At 43.4% G+C, this 21432-nt stretch overlaps 1 long non-coding RNA gene across 1 annotated transcript; it reads right to left on the bottom strand.

The window, feature by feature from the left end:
• Window positions 1–267: 267 nt before the first annotated feature.
• On the bottom strand, window positions 268–19634 carry LOC132834905 (uncharacterized). Its single transcript, XR_009647260.1, has 2 exons — window positions 19541–19634; window positions 268–392 (listed from the first exon to the last, which is right to left on the bottom strand). It is a non-coding gene; the product is annotated as an uncharacterized LOC132834905 (long non-coding RNA).
• Window positions 19635–21432: the final 1798 nt, after the last annotated feature.

Here is a 21432-nt window from a genome sequence, read left to right as displayed (position 1 = left end):
AGCTAGAAAGACAGAGCGTTTCACAGAGCTTAGGGCCTAAGCACTAGGACTGCAACTCTGGAGGTCACTAAGATGATACTGAGAGAGTGCTGCACTGTCACAGGCATTATCATCTGGTACGTTCTGGCCTGAGGGATGCCCAAGACAATATGGACCTAGAGAACAGTGATGGTTATATGTGAATTAAGGAATAATTTTGTGAGGACTGGGAACAAGTAATGTTGGAGTGTTGTGATGTGTGCTTGAATAAAACTCTGACTAGCAAAATATTTGCCCAGATTCTGTTTAATCAACCTTTATTGTCTGTCAGGATTGCCATTTTTCAGATGAGATGTTAAACCAATGCCCTGTGTCCTTTCTATGATGGATTTACAAGATTCCCATGGCACTATCTGTAAGAAAAGGAAGGAAATCATTCCTGGTAACATGTCAACGTTAACTCCTCAGTAACTGAAATCAGATTACCTGATTACTATCAAATGGCTGTTCATGGGATCTTCCTGTGTGCAATTTGACTCATGCAACTTTACTACATTGCACCAACACTTCATAAATACTGAACTGGCTGTAAAGTAGCTTGAAATATTCAGAGGTTATGGAGAACATTGGATAAATTGCAAATTTTCCTGTTATCTTAAACATCTGAATGTTATTATTCATCTTCTCAATGTCAAGTTCATATCAGTCCACAACTGAATGGTTTTGTACACATTCTGAATTTCATTAATCTCATAATCAGGATGTACCTTTTTTTTTAAGATTACTTACAGTGTGGAAACAGGCCCTTTGGCCCAACAAGTCCACACTGACCCACCAAAGCGCAACCCACCCAGACCCATTCCCCTACATTTACTCCTTCACCTAACACTATGGACAATTTAGCATGGCCAATTCACCTAACCTGCACATTTTTCGACTGTGGGAGGAAATCGGAGCACCCGGAGGAAACCCATGCAGACACTGGGAGAATGTGCAAACTCCACAGAGAGTCGTCTGAGGCGGGAATTGAACCCGGGTCTCTGGCACTGTGAGGTGGCAGTGCTAACTGCTGTGCTACCGTGCCTCCCACTAAGCACCAAGCAGTTACAGCCTTCAGTCCTTGAAGATGTCTTTTGTGCATTGGCATGACCTTTAACTTGTACACTGCCATCCATGATGGAGCCTCCATGAGTTAGATTTTAATCTCCCAGACACTTCCTGGGTTGACTGGCTCAGGTGGATGGGCAGCTGGTGAGGATCAGATTGATACAAAGAGCATGAGGATTCAGTCCGTATTCTGTTGGATATGGATTTGGGACCTGCCCCCTTTGTCCTACTCATGTTGGACATTGCATTGGTATTGTGGGATCCATCTTCAGGCACAGAGCTATGTAAGAAATGATATTTAACTTCAGCTTTTCACACGAGCAGAAAGTCAAAATCAAGTAAAGAACAATAAACTTCATTGTTGAGGAGAGGAGATGAACAGATTGAAGGATAATGAACTGGTGATAACTGACTTACCCTCCCATTGCTCTCAGCCAACTGCCAAGACACTATTCACTGTCTCCATTCTCATTTACTCAGCTTTTGGACAAATATTAAAGTGACACCAGTACTTTTGTGGCTCATACTCCTGTCCCAATGGCCCAGTCCAGAGGCTTGAGTTCAAATCTCATGCGAGCATTGCAATAGGAAGGTGCTGGCCTAGTGGTGTTATCGCTGGACTGTTACTCCAGAGGCCCAGACAATATTCTGGGGACCCTGGTTTGAATCCCACCTTGACAGATGGTAGAATTGAATCTGACAAAAATCTAGAATTAGGAGTCTAGTGATGACCATGATATGATTGTCAGAGAAAAACCCATCTGGTTCACTAATGTTTCTTAGGGAAGGCAACTGCTACTCTTACCTGGTCTCACCTATATGTGACTCCAGACCCAACAGCACTTTCAATTGGGGCAATTAGGAATGGACAATGAATAGTGGCCTAGCCAAAGGCATCCTGAGAATGAATAAAACAAAATGCAGAATTGAAGGAGTGCCATTGTGTCAGAGGTACTGTTTTCCAGATGAGTCATAGAGATGTACAGCACGGAAACAGACCCTTTAATCCAACCCAACCAGATATCCCAACCCAATCTAGTCACACCTGCCAGCACCACCTCCAAACCCTTCCTATTCATGTACCCATCCAATTGCCTCTTAAATGTTGCAATTGTACCAGCCTCCACCAATTCGACTGGCAGCTTATTCCATACACGTACCACCCTCTGTGTGAAAAGTTGCCCCTTAGGTCTCTTTTGTATCTTTCCCTTCTCACCCTAAACCTATGCCCTCTAATTCTGGACTTTCCCCACCCCAGGGAAAAGACTTTGTCTATTTATCCTGTCCATGTCCCTCATGATTTTATAAACCTCTACAAGGTCACCCCTCAGCCTCTGACACTTCAAGGAAAACAGCCCCAGCCTATTCAGCATCTCCCTCCAGCTCAAACCCTCCAACTCTGGCAAAACCCTTGTAAGTCTTTTCTGAACCCTTTCAAGTTTCACATCTTTCCGATAGGAAGGAGACCAGAACTGCACGCAATATTCCAACAGTGACCTAACCAATGTCCTGTGCAGCCACAACATAACCTTCCAACTCCTGTACTCAATACTCTGACCAATAAAGGAAAGCATACCAAATACTTTCTTCAGTATCCTATCTGCCTGCGACTCCACTTTCAAGGAGCTATGAACGTGCACTCCAAGGTCTCTAGAACCTTACCATTAAGTGTATAAGTCTTGCTAAAATTTGCTTTCCCAAAATGCTCACCTCACATTTATCTAAATTAAATTAATTAAAACCGAGATCCCAACTGCTCTCTCAACTGGATTCAATGGATCCCACTACACTGTTTCAGACAAGAACAGGTAAATCTCTCCTGTGTCCCATTGTTAGTTTATGCTTCAATCAAAATCCCTAAAACAACACATTTTTTGTTCATTTTTGCTGCCAATGGGACTGGTGGTATGTAGAGTCCATCACCTTCAAAATTCACTTTCACCACCACCAACGCTCAATGGCAGCAATGTGTAATATTGATAAGATGCAACTCACCAATATAACACTTTCCAAACCCATGACCATTACCGTCTAGAGGGACAAGGGCAGCAGATACATGGGATCACCACCCCACCATCTGCAAGCTCCCCTCCAAGCCTCTGACTATCCTGACTTGGAAATGTATTGCTGTTCCTTCAGTGCTGCTGGGTCAAAATCCTGGAACACCCTTCCAAAGAGCACCCAAAGTTGTCTGTAGTAAATGGATGACAATGGTTGAAGAAGGCAGCTCATCAACATCTCCTCCAGGGCAGTTAAGGATGGGCAATAACTGTTTGCTCTGCAAATGATACCCACCTTCTCCAAAAATAATCAAAAGAAGCAGATTTGTTTCTACATTACATCTAAAGTAAGGAGAGAGAAAACCTTTGCAAATACTGGTAATATCAAATTAGGGTCTGACCACAGCCATGGAGAGAGATTCAGAGATAATGTTCCATGTCAGTGACCTTCAGCCAGAATTGACAAACGGATCTGACAGTAGGGCATCAGAAACTGAAATGTTAACTTTGGTTCTGTTGATCTGCAGATTGTTGCCGGACCTGCTGGGTATTTCTAGGTTCTGTTTTTACTTAAAGTGCCATTGGGTAGCTCAATGGTTAACACTGCTGCCTCATAGCACCACAGACATGGGTTCAATTCCAGCCTCAGGCAACTAGCTGTGTAGAGTTTGCATATTCTCAAAGAATCCCTGCAGTGTGGAAACAGGCCCAACAAGCCCACACTGACCCGCCGAAGAGTAACCCACCCAGAGCTACGCCCCTACCCTATATTTACCCCTGACTAATGCACCGAACCTCCACATCGCTGAACACTATGGGCAATTAAGCATAACCAATTCACTTAAGCTACACATCTTTGGATTGTGGGAGGAAACTCACGCAGACACAGGGAGAATGTGCAAACTCCATACAGACAGTTACCCAAGATTGGAATTGAACCCGGGTCCTTCACTCAGTGAGGCAGCAGTGCTAACCACTGTGTCACCCTCATGTGTCTGCGTGGGTTTCCTCCCACTATCCAAAGGTGAGGTGGATTGGGCATGCTGAATTGCCCCATAGTGTCCAGTGATGTGTAGGTTGGGTGGAATTACCCCTGGGATATGAATGGGATTCTCTTTGGATGGTCGATGTGGACTAAATGGGCTGAATGGCTTCCTTCCACCCTGTAAGGAATCTAATTGGTTGTATGACCCTTTTCAGGAGTATCTGAAGCATTAAAAAGTACCAGATGAATGTAGAGTTCTTCCTGTTCTAAAATATTTCGGTACCGACATTTTCAATGGTAGGTGTGAGTAGCAATGTGTGGGGAGGCACTTTGCTAATGTCAAAAACCATGTTGAGAGATAGTGATTTTCAGCCACTGCTCTTCAATTTTCAGTCAGTGGAACAGAAAATAAAAACAAGCTACGAGGCAGCACTAATGTCGATACAATTTCACGCACTCCTTGCTGAGCAGCCTGAAGCTTTCTTTGAGAATGTAGATATGAGTGTATTATGGGGCGTGCTTCTTCAATGGGCAGAATCCTGTTTCCCCACTCCCACCCAAACCCAAACAACTTCCTCATCATTGGAAAATTGAGATCACCTGCGCAACCATTCGGAGGGATGTGAAGTGATCAAGTATCATCGGATTTGCGATGCTCGTGTTGAGCAAATGTTTCTTTTGTTTAAATGCAAGACCTGCTTGCCAATAATGCCTCGTCACAACTTTTCAATACAGGTCGTTCTGCTAAGCTCAAGGCGCGTTTTGTTAATGCGAGTTCGCTGCAACGTGATTGACAAACTGGGGACACTGTTTCCAATACGTGAACTTTTAAACCGTGTGTTGGCTGGAACACGATTACATCGCCAACACTTAAAGCGCTGTTTCTAAAGCACAATTTTTCTATAACGTGGGGTTGCACAAGAACGCCACCATCACATTATTGTAGAACTACCTGGACTTTACAGGACAGAGACTGGAAAAATAGAGGCTCTGCCCCAGGTAAACACAGAGCATGCAGTTAAATTGCACAAATCTTCACTGAAGTCATAGATCTGGGAGAAATCACAACACAAATGGAGGCCACTCATCATTTTGCTTTGCAGGAGCAGCTGTAGCTCAGTTGGTAGCACACCTACTGCTGAGTCCCAAGGTTCTGGGGTCAAGCCCAACTCCAGGGTTTCAGCACAAACATCAGGCCAGAGGATGGTATGTGGAAACAAGGTCCCATCGGTCTGCCTGGTTCTGTGAAGAACAACTGAGCTGGTATTCTAAAGGAAAACCAAAAGTGTTGTGGATGCTGTGAATCAGAACTCTGAGAGAGGGTCACCAGACCCAAAATGTTAACTCTGATTTCTCTCCACAGATGCTGCCCGACCTGCTGAGCTTTTCCAGCAATTTCTGTTTTTGTTTCTGGGCGGGTATTCTCTTCTTTCAAGGAGATGCAGGACTGTAGTGTTGAGTTTGAAATCAGATCAGCTGAATGGCAGAGAAGACTCGAAAGGCCATGCGGCCTACTCTTGTTTGCATGTTCCCAGTGTTTCACAGGATGTGGGCAATGCAGCATTTGTTGGCCATTTCTAATTGCCCTTAAACTGAGGCCGGGGGGAGGGGGGGGGCTTGCTGAGGTCATTCAGAGGGTATTGCTGTGGGTCTGTGGTCAAGGCTTGAGTTATGAGGAAAGGCTGGGACTTAGTTCACTGGAGCACAGGAGGTTGAGAGGCGACTTCATAGAAGTTTATAAAATAATGAGAGGTATAGATAGAGTTGACCGTTACCTAGAATTTCAACGCTAGGGGCCAGATTTTTAAGGTGAGAGGAGAGAGATTTTAAAAACACACAAGGGATAAATTTTATTTGCACAAAATGCAAATGAACTTCCAGAGGAAGTGGTGGATGCAAGTATAATTGCAATGTTTAAAAGATATTTGGATAAGTAGAAGAATATGAAATGTTTGGAGGGGTTTGGGCCAGGCAGGTGGGACCAGTTTAGTTTGGGATTATGGTCAACATGGACTGGTTGGACCGAAAGGCGAAAGTGAGGACTGCAGATGCTGGAAACCAGAGTTTAGATCAGAGTGGTGCTGGAAAAGCACAGCAGGTCAGGCAGCATCCGAGGAGCAGGAGAATCAACGTTTCGGACAAAAGCCCTTCATCAGGAATGAACGGTCTGTTTCCGTACTACATGACTCTCTGGCTCTAGGACATGTAAGGACAGCAGATTTCCCACTCTCAACAACATGGTTTTTACAACAATTGACCACAGTTACATGGTCACTGTTACTGTGACTAAACTTACATTCCAGACTTATTTCCATTCTGCCAGTTGCCATGAGCCCATGTCCATTGAGTATTTACGCAGGTCTCTGGATTATTAATCCAGTCACTGAGCCACTACATTACCATCTTCAGTGTCCTGGTTAGTATTTTAAAGTGACAGACACTGTACTGTCAGAAATAATGGCTGGCTCTTAAGGATCATATGATCAAATCATCTGAACCCCATCTGGTTCACTAACATTCAACGAAGCAAGCCAGAAATTGCAGGAAAAACACAGAACAGAAGAAAGGTCACTGTGCCCAAAACCTTAACTCTGCTTTCTGTTCACAGATGCTGTCAGACCTGCTGAATTTTTCCAGAAAGTTCTATTTTTGTTTCTGCCATCCTTATCTGGTGTGGCCCGCATGAGATTCCTGATGCATAGCATGTGGTCGAATGTTAACTGCCCTTTGGGCCAATTAGGGATGGGAATAAATAGTGGCCTAGCCAATGATGCCCCCATTCCATGAATAAATTAAAAAATTATGCTTACGAGATTTATCAGAATGATAGCTACGATGAGGAACGCCATGATATGAGGGGTCTAGAGAAACTGGGATCATAAAAGGCTTATTCCAAAGATGCTCCCAGACAGAATGCTTGTCTTCTGTTCTATAGATAGTATGGTTTCTTTGGGAAAAAGGTCCTGGGCCCTGCATATTACCCACCTCTAATTGCTGTTGATATGAATGTTAGACTAGCCATTTTAGAGGATTTAGATAGCACGATTTAACCCACTTAGAGTCATACAGCACAGAAACAGACCCTTCAGTCCAACTCATCTGCACTGACTAGACATCTCAAACTGACCTAGTCCCATTTACGAGCATTTGGCCCTTATCTCTCTAAATCCTTCCTATTCATGTACCCATCCAGATACCTTTTAAATTTTGCAACTGAAGCCACTTCCACCACTTCGTCTGGTAGCCCGCTCCATACATGCACCACCCTCTGCATGAAAATGTTACCCTTCAGGTCCTTTTTAAATCTTTCCCTCTCACCTTAAAGCTGCGCCCCCTAGCTTCCTACCCTGGGAAACAAATGTTGGCTTTTACCCTATCTACGCCTCTCATAATTTTATAAACCTCGATAAGGTCATCCCTCAGCCTCCGATGCTCCAGGGAAAATAGCCCCAGCCTAAACATCCTCTCCCTATAACTCAAACCGTCCAGGCCCGGCAACGTCCTCGTAAATCTTTCCAGCACTGTCTTAAGTTTAACAAAATCCTTCCAATAGAAGGGGGACCAGAATTGTATGCAGTATTCTAAAAGTGGCTTCACTTCCACAGACTATTAGCTAAAGCTTCTGGACTTCAAGCCCTGTGACGTTACCACTACACCAATACCTCGTGAGAGTAAATAAAGAGAAACCAGTCAACTGACAGGATGATACACAGTTAAGAAAATTGGTCGAAAAATAAGAGAAGACTTTTCTTTAATAACTGTATGGGTGATTCTGGTTTGACAGACATTTAGGGAGCTGGAACCAAATTCAATAGTGACATTTAACATGAAGTTGGATATAAATGTGAAAGGGGAAAACATTTGCAATGCTGTAATAAACATCCATTCTCCTAAAGTGATTGTACAGGTTTGATAGGCCAAAGACATCTTGTATCATTCCATGCACACCGTTATGTGTTTTCTTGCACGCCTCTGTTCCAGAGACTGAGCCCATTTGGAGTCACCAATTTTTAATCCCCAATCAAAGGACCTTTGTTTTGTGAATCGTCCTGGAGGTGTGTGCATTGCTGGCATTGGTTGGCCATCTCTAATTGCCTTGGAGCAGGTGCTGGTGGGCATCTACTAGAACCACTGCAGTCCATATGCGGTGGAATCAATGGTCTTTCTGTTATTCATAGCAGTGAGTGTGATACACTGCCTGCCTTGTGTGGGGCTCATGTACAGTCCATACTCTGGGCTAAGTGAAAACACACAATCTTGTGAGTAGAGTCTTCTCAACACAAGAACAAACAAACACTCGCATCAATCAGGCCACTCTTAGTTGTCATCTGTTTCCCCCTATGAGTGGGATGAACCATGTGAAAAGTTTCATCCTGCAGCGTAATAATTAATGTAAGGATTATGAGAGCCTGACCAGGACTGATGGAGTCCATACATGGCTTGTCTCGCTGTCAGACTGGTCAATGACGATCCTGTTTGGAAGCTCAAAGTCACTCTCTATTTTGTCATTGAACATCCCGTTCTGCTATCAAGATTACAGCAGTGCTAGAAAAGAACAGCAGGTCAGGCAGCATCCGAGGAGCAGGAAAATCGACGTTTTGGGCAAAAGCCCTTCATCATCAAACATCCTGTTCTGCTGTCCAATTGCACTCTATAAATTTCTCTCTCTCTCTTTCTCTCTCTCTCTCTCTTTCTCTCTCTCTCTCTCTCTCTCTCTGGATAGCCCAACAGGAAATAACAAAGGGAGGGAGCAACTTGGGATATAGGGAAAAGTCAGATGAAAACATAGGACATTGAGAGATGGAGAGAAGGAGAAGGCTGTGGATGGATAGATATTCCAGAAAGATAAAAGGCCGTTGCATAAAGTCTAAAGGAGAGGGATGAACCCACTTGACCCCATTTATTTTTCTGACCATTCCATCTGAGACCATTGATTGGAAACCTATTTGCTGTGAGTGGATTAACGGTCACTCATTGGATACATCCTGGAAACTAATACTTCCCAAGAACATACTGTTACCCAGTATCAGTTAGGATTCCTCACACAGAAGGTGGTGAATCATAGAATCCCTACAATGCAGAAAAAGGCCATTCAGCCTATTAAGTTGGTAGCTTAACTCTGAAGAGCATCCCACCCAGACCCCAAATTTCCCATTAGGCTAGCCCACCTAGCCTGCACACCCCTGAACACGATGGGCAATTTCCCATGGTCAATCCACCTTGCCTGCACATCCTTAGACACTACAGGCAATTTCTCATGATTAATCCACCTAGCCTGCACATCCCTGGACACAATGGGCAATTTCCCATGATTAATCCACCTAGCCTGCACATCCCTGGACACAATTGGCAATTTCCCATGATTAATCCATCTTGCCTGCACATCCCTGGACACTGTAAGCAATTTCCCATGGTCAAAACACCTAGCCTGCACATCCCTGGACATAATCGAGATTTTCCCATGGCCAATCCACCTAGCCTGCACATCCCTGGGCGCTGTGGGCAATTTTCCATGGTCAATCCACCTAGCCTGCACATCCCTGGACACTACAGGCAATTTTCCATGGCCAATCCACCTAGCCTGCACATCCCTGGACACTGTGGGCAATTTCCCATGGTCAATACACCTAGCCTGCACATCCCTGGACACTGTGGGCATTTTCCCATGGCCAATCCACCTAGCCTGCACATCCCTGGACACTGTGGGCAATTTCCCATGGTCAATCCACCTAGCCTGCACATCCCTGGACACTGTGGGCAATTTCCCATGGTCAATCCACCTAGCCTGCACATCCCTGGACACAATGGACAATTTCCCATGATTAATCCACCTAGCTTGCACATCCCTGGACACAATGGGCAATTTCCCATGATTAATCCACCTTGCCTGCACATCCCTGGACACTGTAAGCAATTTCCCATGGTCAATCCACCTAGCCTGCACATCCCTGGTCACAATCGACAATTTCCCATGGCCAATCCACCTAGCCTGCACATCCCTGGGCACTGTGGGCAATTTCCCATGGTCAATCCACCTAGCCTGCACATCCCTGGACACTACAGGCAATTTCCCATGGTCAATCCACCTAGCCTGCACATCCCTGGACACTACAGGCAATTTCCCATGGTCAATCCACCTAGCCTGCACATCCCTGGGCACTGTAAGCAATTTCCCATGGCCAATCCACCTAGCCTGCACATCCCTGAACACTACAGGCAATTTCCCATGGCCAATCCACCTAGCCTGCACATCCCTGGATACTACAGGCAATTTCCCATGGTCAATCCACCTAGTCTGCACATCCCTAGACACTACAGGCAATTTCCCATGGCCAATCCACCTAGCCTGCACATCCCTGGACACTACAGGCAATTTCCCATGATTAATCCACCTTGCCTGCACATCCCTGGACACTGTGAGCAATTTCCCATGGCCAATTCACCTTGCCTGCACATCCCTGAACACTACAGGCAATTTCTCATGGTCAATCCACCTAGCCTGCACACCTCCAGATTGTGGAAGAAAACTGGAGTGGCCAAAGGAAACCCAGATGGACATTGGGAGAATGTGCAAACTCCACACAGGCAGTGGTCCGAGGGTGGGAACGAACATGTGTGCCTGGTGCAGTGCTAACCACTGAGACACTGTGCCTTGAATACTCAGCAAGATCCCATCACTCAGATGGTACAATGGGAGCAACACTTCAGAAGTACTTCATTGGCTGCAGTGCTTTCAGATGTGCAGTGGTCCTGAAAAGTGCTAGGTAAATGCAAGTTTACTTTTTAACATTCCGACATTTAATGAAATATGCTTGAGTGCCTGTGAGGATGGCTTGTAAAAACAACCTGCACACGATGGTCAGTCTCTGCTGGTCGCAATGATATGAAAAATCCTGGTCTACAATCAGGGTGTCCAGTGTCACTGAAGATGGAGAGAGTAAAGGGTTAATGGCCTCCAGCAAGAGCAAGATAAATCAGCCAGTGTGTGTGGAGACAGAGATAGAGAAAGATTACAAAACTGGCATGAAATATGGCTCTTGGACAGAATAATTGCCTCATTTTAATTGTTCATAGATCATATTTATTAATGCTTTCACCTCTCAGGCTTCCCTGCAATAGCTTTGAAATTCAGTGCACTGTAAACATTTCTTGCTAAGGAGGGGAGCACCAGAGTGGTGCAGAATTGATGCAAGGACATGCAGCGAGTAAGTGAGCACGGGTGAACTCACTTCAGTTATTGGTTTACACAGTATTACAGGTGCACAATATTCACAGCTTTGGAAACAGGCCCTTCAGCCGAAATGAACCAAATCAGTGCTTAAAGTCCAGATCAGCCTCCTCCAATCCCAATAGCATGGGGGCTCCTACCTCCCGTCACAAACCTAGCTCCTTTATTAAATTCATCTCAGCTGTATTCACCTCCGCTACTCCTTGTAGCTGTAAATTCTACATTCTAACCACTTTTCATGTAATGAGGCTCCTCCTGAGTTGCCGCCTCCTGGCAGTCATGTGATTATGGCACTGAGAATAGGTTAGTGTAATTGAAGGTTAGGTCTGATTAGCACATCACACAATAAGACACCCATTACACATCATGGTAGGAAGTCATGCTTTGTCATATTATCTTGCTTTCTCTTGCAGCCTCTTGGTAATATGAAGAAACGCTAAGATGTTTTTCAAAGATGTTATGAAATAGGCTGGATGGTTGCACCATTATTCTAGGTCCATTACTCTGTGTGCCACAACGTAAACTAAAGTCGCTTTTCCAGTTACCTAGACGATTCAATACTTTTGTCTATGCCTGGTTTGACCAATTTTTACAGATGCACCACAGTAAGCATTCTAACCGGATGCATCACGGCTTGGTATAGCAACCGCTCTGCCCAGAACCACAAGAAAAAACAGAGGGTTGTGAACACAGCCCAGTCATAGTCATAGAGTCATAGAAATGTACAGCACGGAAACAGGCCCTTCGGTCCAACTCATCCATGCCGACCAGATATTCTAACCTAATCTAGTCCCATTTGCCAGCACTTCACCCATATCCCTCCAAACCCTTCCCAATGCCTTTTAAATGTTGCAATTGTACCAGCCTCCACCACTTCCTCTGGCAGCTCATTCCATACACATACCACCCTCTGTGTGAAAATGTTGCCCCTTAGGTCTCTTTTATATCTTTCCCCTTTCACCCTAAATCTATGCCCTCTATTTCTGGACTCCCCCCCCCCCAGGGAAAAGACTTTATCCTATCCATGCCCCTCGTGATTTTATAAACCTCTACAAGGTCACCCCTGAACCTCCAATGCTCCAGAGAAAACAGTCCTAGCCTATTCAACCTCTCCCTACAGCTCAAATCCTCTAATCGTGGCAACATTGTTGTAAATCTTTTCTGAACTCTTTCAAGTTTCACAACATCTTTCCGATAGGAAGGAGACCAGAATTGCATGTCATATTCCAAAAGTGTCCTAACCAATGTCCTGTACAACCATGACATGACCTCCCGACTCCTGTACTCAATACTCTGACCAATAAAGGAAAGCATACCAAACATTTTCTTCACTATCCTATCTACCTGCGACTCCACTTTCAACGAGCTATGAACCTGCACTCCAAAGTCTCTTTGTTCAGCAACACTCCCTAGGACCTTACCATTATGTGTGTAAGTCCTGTTCTGATTTGCTTTTCCAAAATGCAGCACCTCGCATTTATCTGAAGTAAACTCCATCTGCCACTCCTCAGCCCATTGGCCCATCTGATCAAGATTCTATTGTACTCTAAGGTAATCTTCTTCGTTGTCCACTACACCTCCAATTTTGGTGTCATTAGCAAACTTACTAACAGTTCATCACAATGTTCCATCCATTGACTCCATCTCTATTGCTCACTGCCTCAGAAAGGCAGTCAACATCATCAAAGACACCCCCCCACCTCCCACCTCCCCTACCATTGCAGTTCTAATCTCTTCTGTTTCGTCAGGCAACACATATAAAAGCTCAAACACATGCACCAAAAGGTTCAAGAACATCTTCTTCCCTACTGTTATTTGGCTTCTGATTTGACCTTTCAATCTTAAATTTAATGTTGATCTCACCCTTTGCACATCTTCTCTGCTGCCTGTACTACTCGCAAAACAAAACTTTTCACAGTATCTAGGTACATGCGACAATAATAAATCAAATTAAATCATATCAAAACAAAAAGATCTAACAACCAGGATTTGTAATAAACATAACTATGGATTTATTAGCAAATAAAACTTATTTTTAAAAATGCAATAATTAGTTAGCATATACAGTGGGTAACTCCTGACTTCCAAGAGCTTATCCACCATCTACAAGGTATAAATTAGGAATGTCATGGAATACTTTCCTCATGCCTGGATGAATGCAGCTGCAACAACACTCAAGAAAATCAAGAAACCTGACACCTTGCAGGAGTGCCCCCACTCCCTCCACTAAACAGCCACAGCAGTGTTTATCGTCTCCAACATGCACTGTAGAAGTTCACCAAAGCTGCTTAGACAGCAACTTCCAAACCCACAGCCACTACCATCCAGAAGGGCAAGTGCAGCAGATAGATGGGAACACTCCTCCAAGTTATGAACTATCTTGACTTGGAAATATATCACTGTTTCTTCTGTGCCACTGGGTCAAAATCCTGGAACTTCCTCCCTAACGTTATTGTGGGTGTATCTCCAGCAAATAGACTGTAGCAGTCAAGAAGACAGCACATCGCACCTTCTCAAGGGCAACTAGGAATGGGTAATCAATGCTGTCCGGCCAGTGACCCCCACATCCCACAATTGGATTAGAAAAGAAGTATAAATGGGTAACCCTATCAATATCTGCAACACACACACACAGACACACACACACACACACACACACACACACACACAGACACACACACACACACACACACACAGACACACACACAGACACACAGACACACACAGACACACAGACACACACACAGACACACACACACACACAGACACACAGACACACACACACACAGACACACACACACACACACACACACACACAGACACTCTTTCTGTTTCTCTCACATACAACTCTCTCTCTCTCTCTCTCTCGCTGTTTCTCTCACTCTTCAGGGAAACAGAGGAAGAAGGAGATTTCTTTATTAGATCAGGCTTTCTGGAAAATAAGTCACTTAATCATGCACAGTTGTCTCTGAGTCTTATATCTACAGTTTGTCCGGAAATACAACCTTGCGATTTTGATTCAAAAGAACAAATAGATCACACTCTGAACCAACGTAGAGGGCTTTCTGTTCAGGAATGTGAGATCAGCGGAACTTGTTCACAGCACATGTTCCTTCAAATCAGCTTGTCCTTAGCAGGTTTTCCTCCAACTAAACCAGCTAAAACAAGCAGCTCTCCAAGACAGTCAGTACTCAAAACAACCACAGCACACTCTACGGCAAAGCAAGCAATTATCACCAGTCACGTGAATACTCTTCAATATCCACAGGGAACTTTGTTTTGTAGAAAACACTCCAGGTATGCCCTGAAAACTTGAAATAAATTCCTTTTTCCACAAACCTTTAAAACTCAGGCCCTTCGAGTCATATTAAATACAAAGTGTCTTCCTAACAACAGTTTGTTTACCCCATGATAGATTGGTTTTAGCAGCACAATAAGACAAAGGATATTTGAATTGCTACTTGTATTACAATAAGGTAATTGGCCCTTTAAGCTTTGTAAGTCTTCCCCAGCTAACCTGTGTTATACCCCTCCAACCTGATGTATATCTTGTGTGTCAGAATAGCTCACTCTTAGGCATCTAACTGATTGTCCCACTGCACAGCAGCACCCCAACGTGAGGGAGCAAGTCAGAAAATGTGAACAAAGAAACCAATACCTTGAATTTGTAAAGTTACCCACTACGATGTTGCAAAAGGTTCTAAGGTGCTTCACAAGTGGTGAGTGAGGACATACAAGCAGGTGAACTCTGGAAGAATGGGAGGCAGTTGACTGAATACAATCTAACAGTTCTTGACAACAGTCTGTACGAAGACGCACAAGAAGGTAATCACAAGGAAAAGATTTACAAAGAAACTGTGTGTGTGTGTGTGTGTGTGTGTGTGTGTGTGTGTGTGTGTGTGTGTGTGTGTGTGTGTGTGTGTGTACGCGCGCGCGCGTAGGTTGGCAGGAAGGTTAAATGTACAATAAGCTCATGAAGATAGGAGGATGTCAGCTGAGAGAGAGTGTTGCAGTGATATTACAGGGGGCTTTGTACTAGTGGAAGATTTCTGGGTTAGATGAATCATTTGGAAGGATTATTTTGGGAGGTAGGATCCAAGAGATGAAAAGCAAGCAGGATTCAGGACTTTCAAGGACATAAGGATCACAAACCTTCCCTCTGTAACAGATAGATGTGATGACCCCTACAAGGCCCATGGGGTATCATTAATTTCCCCATGACTCCCTTTGGTAACAGGCAATGGTCTGCCCCGCTAGAACTCATCACTTGTAAAGAAAAGCCAAAGGGCACTTATGTAGTAGCAGTAGTGACCTCATTACAAACTGGAGGCTGAGTTCAAGTTCCAACTTATCCAGAGATGCGCAAGAACATGACTGAACAGGTTGATTAGAAAAATAGGTGAAATACAAAGAAAATTAATAAAGCAAAAACAGAAATTGCTAAATTGCAGAATGTTAGAACAGTTCTGAGGAAGGGTCACTGGATCCAAAATGTTAACTCGGATTGCTTTCCACAAATGCTGACAGACCTGTTGAGCTTTTCCACAACTTCTGTTTCAGCTTTTGTTTCTGATTTCCAGCATCCACAATTCTTTCAGGTTTTAAAAAATGGTGAATAAAGCACATTCAGGGATGGTCTGCAGAACTGTCCGTCCCAGGTTGGAAACAGCTTATGTGGGCCATGACTGGTGGCTCTACTTTGGTATTCAACAATAAACAATGTTCCTTTTTAGTCAGGCTTCCTGAGTTATTACAATAGTATTTGAAAATTAGCACGTTGTTGCTTGGTCTAATCATTTGACTGCTGACCAATCCCAGATATATTTTAATTCGAAATTGTTTCAAAGTTCCACTCTTAAACACACATACACACATAATCAATGCCTGATAAACTTTGAATTCCTATGGATCAGTCATTTCCTCTGTATTGAATTCTTCAGAAGGTATATACAACATTCTGAGCTGCGCATCGACTAATCTCTAGGACTTCATATTTACAAAGAGCACAGAACAGATACAGTGCATGGTTGAATTAGTTTCTCCACCAACATCATCACTTTGTGGAATGCTTGCATGCAGAAATGAGTGAATAAAACTTGACCAAAACAGAACCACACAGTTGATAATGTTTAAGACCTGCATAAAGCCAGTTATAGGAAGCACGGGTACTGTTACCCAAGGGAATTGAATGAACAAAGCCAAGGCATCAGTCAATGATAGCTTTCTAACCTCAGGTACACCAGCCATTGGGATATACCATTGGCACACACCTTCTACAAGTGGGCAAGTTGGCTTTGCATTCGGTGGCACTGGAGGTGGGTGTTTGGGAGGATAGCTTTTGATTGTGTCCTTTCACTCTTTGATCTCCAACAACATATAATGCATTATGTCAATGGGATATCAGCCATGAATGCGTTTACTAAATTTCCATCCAAGAGCTGTGTCACATAATCATGTACAACACTACCCTGACCTGATGGAGGCGTGCTGACCACGAGGCTTGTTCATTACAAGGAGGATAACCTGGTACATCCTCAGGGAGAGTACCCACCTCAGGGGGAGTATACCCCGCCTCTGTAGTACGGCGAGATCAGATAATGATAACGGACTGGTACAAACCAAAACTGACAACAAGTAGGTGCTGACTGCTGAAGTAAGACTCTAAATTTGGAGGGACATGGGTCAAACACAGGCAAGTGGAGCCAGTTTAGTTTGGGAACAGGATTGGCATGGACTAGTCAGACTGAAGGGTCTGTTTTCATGCTGTATGACTCCATAAATGTTGCAGTGGGGGGGGTTGGGTGGATGAAGATTGCAGGAATAGCTTGACAAATAACCTAGAGAAGCAAATCATTACTATTTCTATATTTCAGCAAAATAAAAGCCATGTAAAATGAGATATTCAATGAAATATTTTCATGTACACTCACCAGATGAATGGTGGGTTAAATGACTTGTGAAGCGAAAGCTTTGTGGATTGGTGCTATTTTGTTTTAAATTGAGGCTAATAAAATTACTGTACTAATCACTGCAGCGTTGGCCGCCTGTGTTTTTCAGCAGGATTCAGTCACGCTAAGGCTGATGAAAAAATGATTCATCACAGCACATCACATTATGGGACTCTTTCCAGAACAATTTCCAATACTCAGAAGGGGTCTGTGATTGCAATGTTTTTTTTCATACAGATGCTGGGAATTTTGCTGTTATTCGGAACTGGAGCAATAACTGAACCTGATTTTCTGGTCCAAACACCTCAGGTTTTTTGCATCAAAGAGATCCCCGAGGTTGTAAAATTACTAGTTTCTGAGTGGAATTGTAAACCACTTGCACCGTTGATGTGATAGATCGTTTATTCTTTGCTGCAACCACACTGGTATACCTGATGTATAATTCCTTTTGTATTTAATATCCCATCACATTAATTCACACCATTAACAATGGTCATTTGTTCCGGTTTGTGCAGGAGAGGCATTCCATTTTATATCACTTTTACGTTCAAAAATTAAAAAGCTTAACGTTATGCAGATTAAACGAGGGGAAAAAAAAGCCACTAGGTTAAACTTTCCATAAATTATCTTTAAGTGTTAATAAAATCGTCAGGAATAAGCAGAGCAGTGTAATTTATGACTGAAATAGATTGCAAAATATGACTTGAAATGTAAAGAATGTTCTTCAAAATCCATTAGTGAAAGCTGCTGACAGAGAAGGTTGTGAAAAATCTTTTAAGTGTTGTCAAGGGGAACTAGGTGAGATAGTTGCTTTGAGCATTGTCCTGTTGTTTCTGAGTTCTGAGTCTATTTTGAGGCCTGACTGATGGGACAAAGGTTTTTTTTTTGCTTCTGAATTCATCCTTTGTGAGACTATCAGACCAGTTCAATGGGAATAGGATAACTAACAGCTGGCTGGATATATGTAAGCAAGGCCCATTGTTGCTGATTTAGATATTTCGATAAGGCTCTGTGGCTAGCTAGCTATACTCTTGCCCTGAGTTGAAGTGCACACAATGGTTGTGATAAGGTACACACAGAAAGGATATGAATGCATTCAGACCTAGGAGACACTGTTTAAAAATTAAAGATCATCCTCTTTGGGTGGAGTTGAGAGGAACTTGCTTTGTCCAGGGGTAGCCTCCTAGTTTTGGATGCACTCACATCCTTTCTGCATGCACCTTGTAAGAGCCATTGTTTGACTTTGGAAATGTTTGCCTCAGAAAGGCAGTGGAGATGGGGTATTGAATACTTTGAAGAAGGATGTAGATTGATGCTTGAAATTGTGTTGCTGGAAAAGCGCAGCAGGTCAGGCAGCATCCAAGGAACAGGAAATTCGACGTTTCGGGCATAAGCCCTTCATCATGTAGATTGATGTTTGTTAGGTACTGGAATCAAAGATTATTGGTAGTAGGTAGGAATGTGGAGTTCTAAACACAAACAGATTAGCCACAATGTTATTAAATGGCATGGCAGACTCAAGGGGCTAACTGACCTACTTTTGCCTGTAATTCGTATGTTCATGTGTATTTGTGCCGTATTATAAGCATATAGATATATCGACTCACTCCAGGTTGAGATAGTCCCTGAACGCACTGTGATTGCCATCTATATCATCAATGTCTGTATATTAGGGTCTGTTTCTTCCTCAGAGACCTTCCTAAATAAGACACCTTGTAAACTCCTTAAATGCCTGATAAAAGAGCTTGTGTCAATTGTAATGTCTTTATTTGAGACTGAATTTGAGCATCAAGCACAGGTACACAGGGGCATGCTCTTAGCTCATGTGTAATAAAGTGGAATCCAAAATCCCACATAACAAAAATAATAAGGTACAAATTTCAGAGGTCTCTCAACAATTTCCTATTGCAACAGAATTGTCACAGATTGACTCGCTGATTAGGCTGTTGATGTCTGGCCCAATGAGTTCGAAAGAAGCCCAAAAATACATTTGAGCCTCAGCATTTGGCAAACACAAGGACGTAACAATTCTGAATATATTCAGTTGGGAATATTGGGAAACAATTTGTGTAATCGCTCCTTGTACTTTAACCATTGAGGACCAAGTGTCATTCTAGAACACTAATACTGGGCTCCCCACAAAGCCATTAGACGTGGTGCCTGACTTGCTGAATCAGAAGCAGTGTGTTTACCTTATTTGTTCCAGCTCCAATAGTCTAAAATAAAATGAAAATATAAAATCGAGCGTATTTACAGTCAGTCAGCTTAAGCCTTTTGACATGCAAAGACTTACCTTAAAACTCCAGATTGACATTCCAGTTCCCTTGGAGGGTGAGTTTGCTGCACTGGTGCCAATCATCACCAAACATGGGGTAGATACAGGCAGAAGCTCCAACCCACGTCACTGTGCTGAAAGGACAGATTGTACAGTGCAACATTATGGAAACAAAATTAAAAATCTGCAATTCAAAATGCATTGTTGAAATGGAACACTTCCTCAGATCATTTTAATTATCCAGATCTCTAGAAGACAGAGCTGTGTTTGATCTTCAATCATAAACTCACAAAACATCAATGCACTGAGTTAAGATCAAACTAGGGGGCCACTGGAGTTGCTGTAAGGCTGGCTTTGCTACAATATTGAGAGGTCACCAGGTTCGGGAAGATCGCTTCTCTGCAAACAGCTGACTCTCCCGCACATTGCCTTGTCTCGAAAAATATACTTCTTTGATAACGTGAGTTTGTTCTTTGTTTTTGTCTTTGCAAAGAATAAACTTCTTGAATGATTGGGTGACAGGTTTTATAAACTCGTAGAATCCCTACAGGGTGAAAACAAATCATCATCCAGCCCATCAATCCTCTGAATGGCATCCATCCCATTCCCAATAACTCTGCATATCTCCTGGCTAATCCACATGGCCTGCACTATGGGCAATTTAGCGTGGCCAATTCACCTAACCTACACAGCTTTGGACTGTGGGAAGAAACAGAGTACCCAGCAGAAACCCACGTAGAAATGGGACAATGTGCAAACTCCAAAGAGATATGCCTGAGGGTGAAACCAAACCCAGGTCCCTGGCACTATGAGGCAGCAATGCTAACCACTGAGCCACCGTACCACCTCCTGGCTTAATGTTGCCAATTAATCAGGCACTATGCAGATTATGTGACTTTTGGTGACAGATTAATACAGTGAATAACGAGTCGACAGCGTGTTGAACATCTCCCATAATTGACTTCAATAGAGAAAAAAAAACTCCCTTGCTCTTAGGAGAATGGTGAAGCTGTGGGGTTTACATCTCAGGCCTCGGCTTGATGTCTTACCTGAAAGATGCACCTCTGACACTGCAGCACTCTTTCTGTACTGCAGTTCTAGAAAGGCCAGGAGCTCATGGGAGAGGGGGCATTGAGATAGAGACTGATTAACTGAGGTCACATGTTTTGGTTTTACTACATTGACTGTATTGGGTAAAAGTCACTGCAATGTTACCAGATCGTAGGGCTGATCTCCCATTACAGATAGATGACTGGTGGCAGTTTACCCTGAAGGTCACTATGCCTCAGGTGAGGGGAGAGATTGAGAAGGAGAAACTTTCATGGTAACCCAAGCTATTGGTGTCACTCTGCATTGCAAACCAGCTGTCCAGCCAACTGAGCTGAAGAGACCCTCAATCTAACGGGTACAGTGGAAGGAGTCTATCTCCACACTCTATCTAATTGTTTTTGCGTGGTTTATTCTGCTCAGCTACGTTTATACCATTAGAGTGGCTGGAAGCAAAACTCTTTAACGTTGCTTCGTTGCACTGAGTTAGCCCCATTGCCCCTCCCAGCAGAGAGTCAACTTCAGAATTAACATCATCTTCAGCCATAACCCAGGCATGAATGGGCAATCCATTCATAATACAGTGTTTCCATAAATATTTGAAAATAATGAAGCATTTGGCTAAAATGGTGGGTAAAACTGTTATTATCTGCGGCAAGTTCTTTTTATATATGTTTGACTGTCTCAGAACAATACAGAGGTGGCACTAGTTTCTAAGTGTCCAACAGATTTGTTTACCATGATTTCAGTCAGAAAACATCTGCATGTATGCTATAGCTCTGCTTTTAATAGCACTTCCCATTCATTCAGAAGATGAGGGTGTCACTGGCTAGGCTAACACTGATTATTCATGCCCAACCACA

This window comes from Hemiscyllium ocellatum, chromosome 43 (genome assembly GCF_020745735.1).
Source record: "Hemiscyllium ocellatum isolate sHemOce1 chromosome 43, sHemOce1.pat.X.cur, whole genome shotgun sequence".
NCBI lineage: Eukaryota > Metazoa > Chordata > Chondrichthyes > Orectolobiformes > Hemiscylliidae > Hemiscyllium > Hemiscyllium ocellatum.
This window is presented reverse-complemented; position numbering and strand designations above follow the sequence as displayed.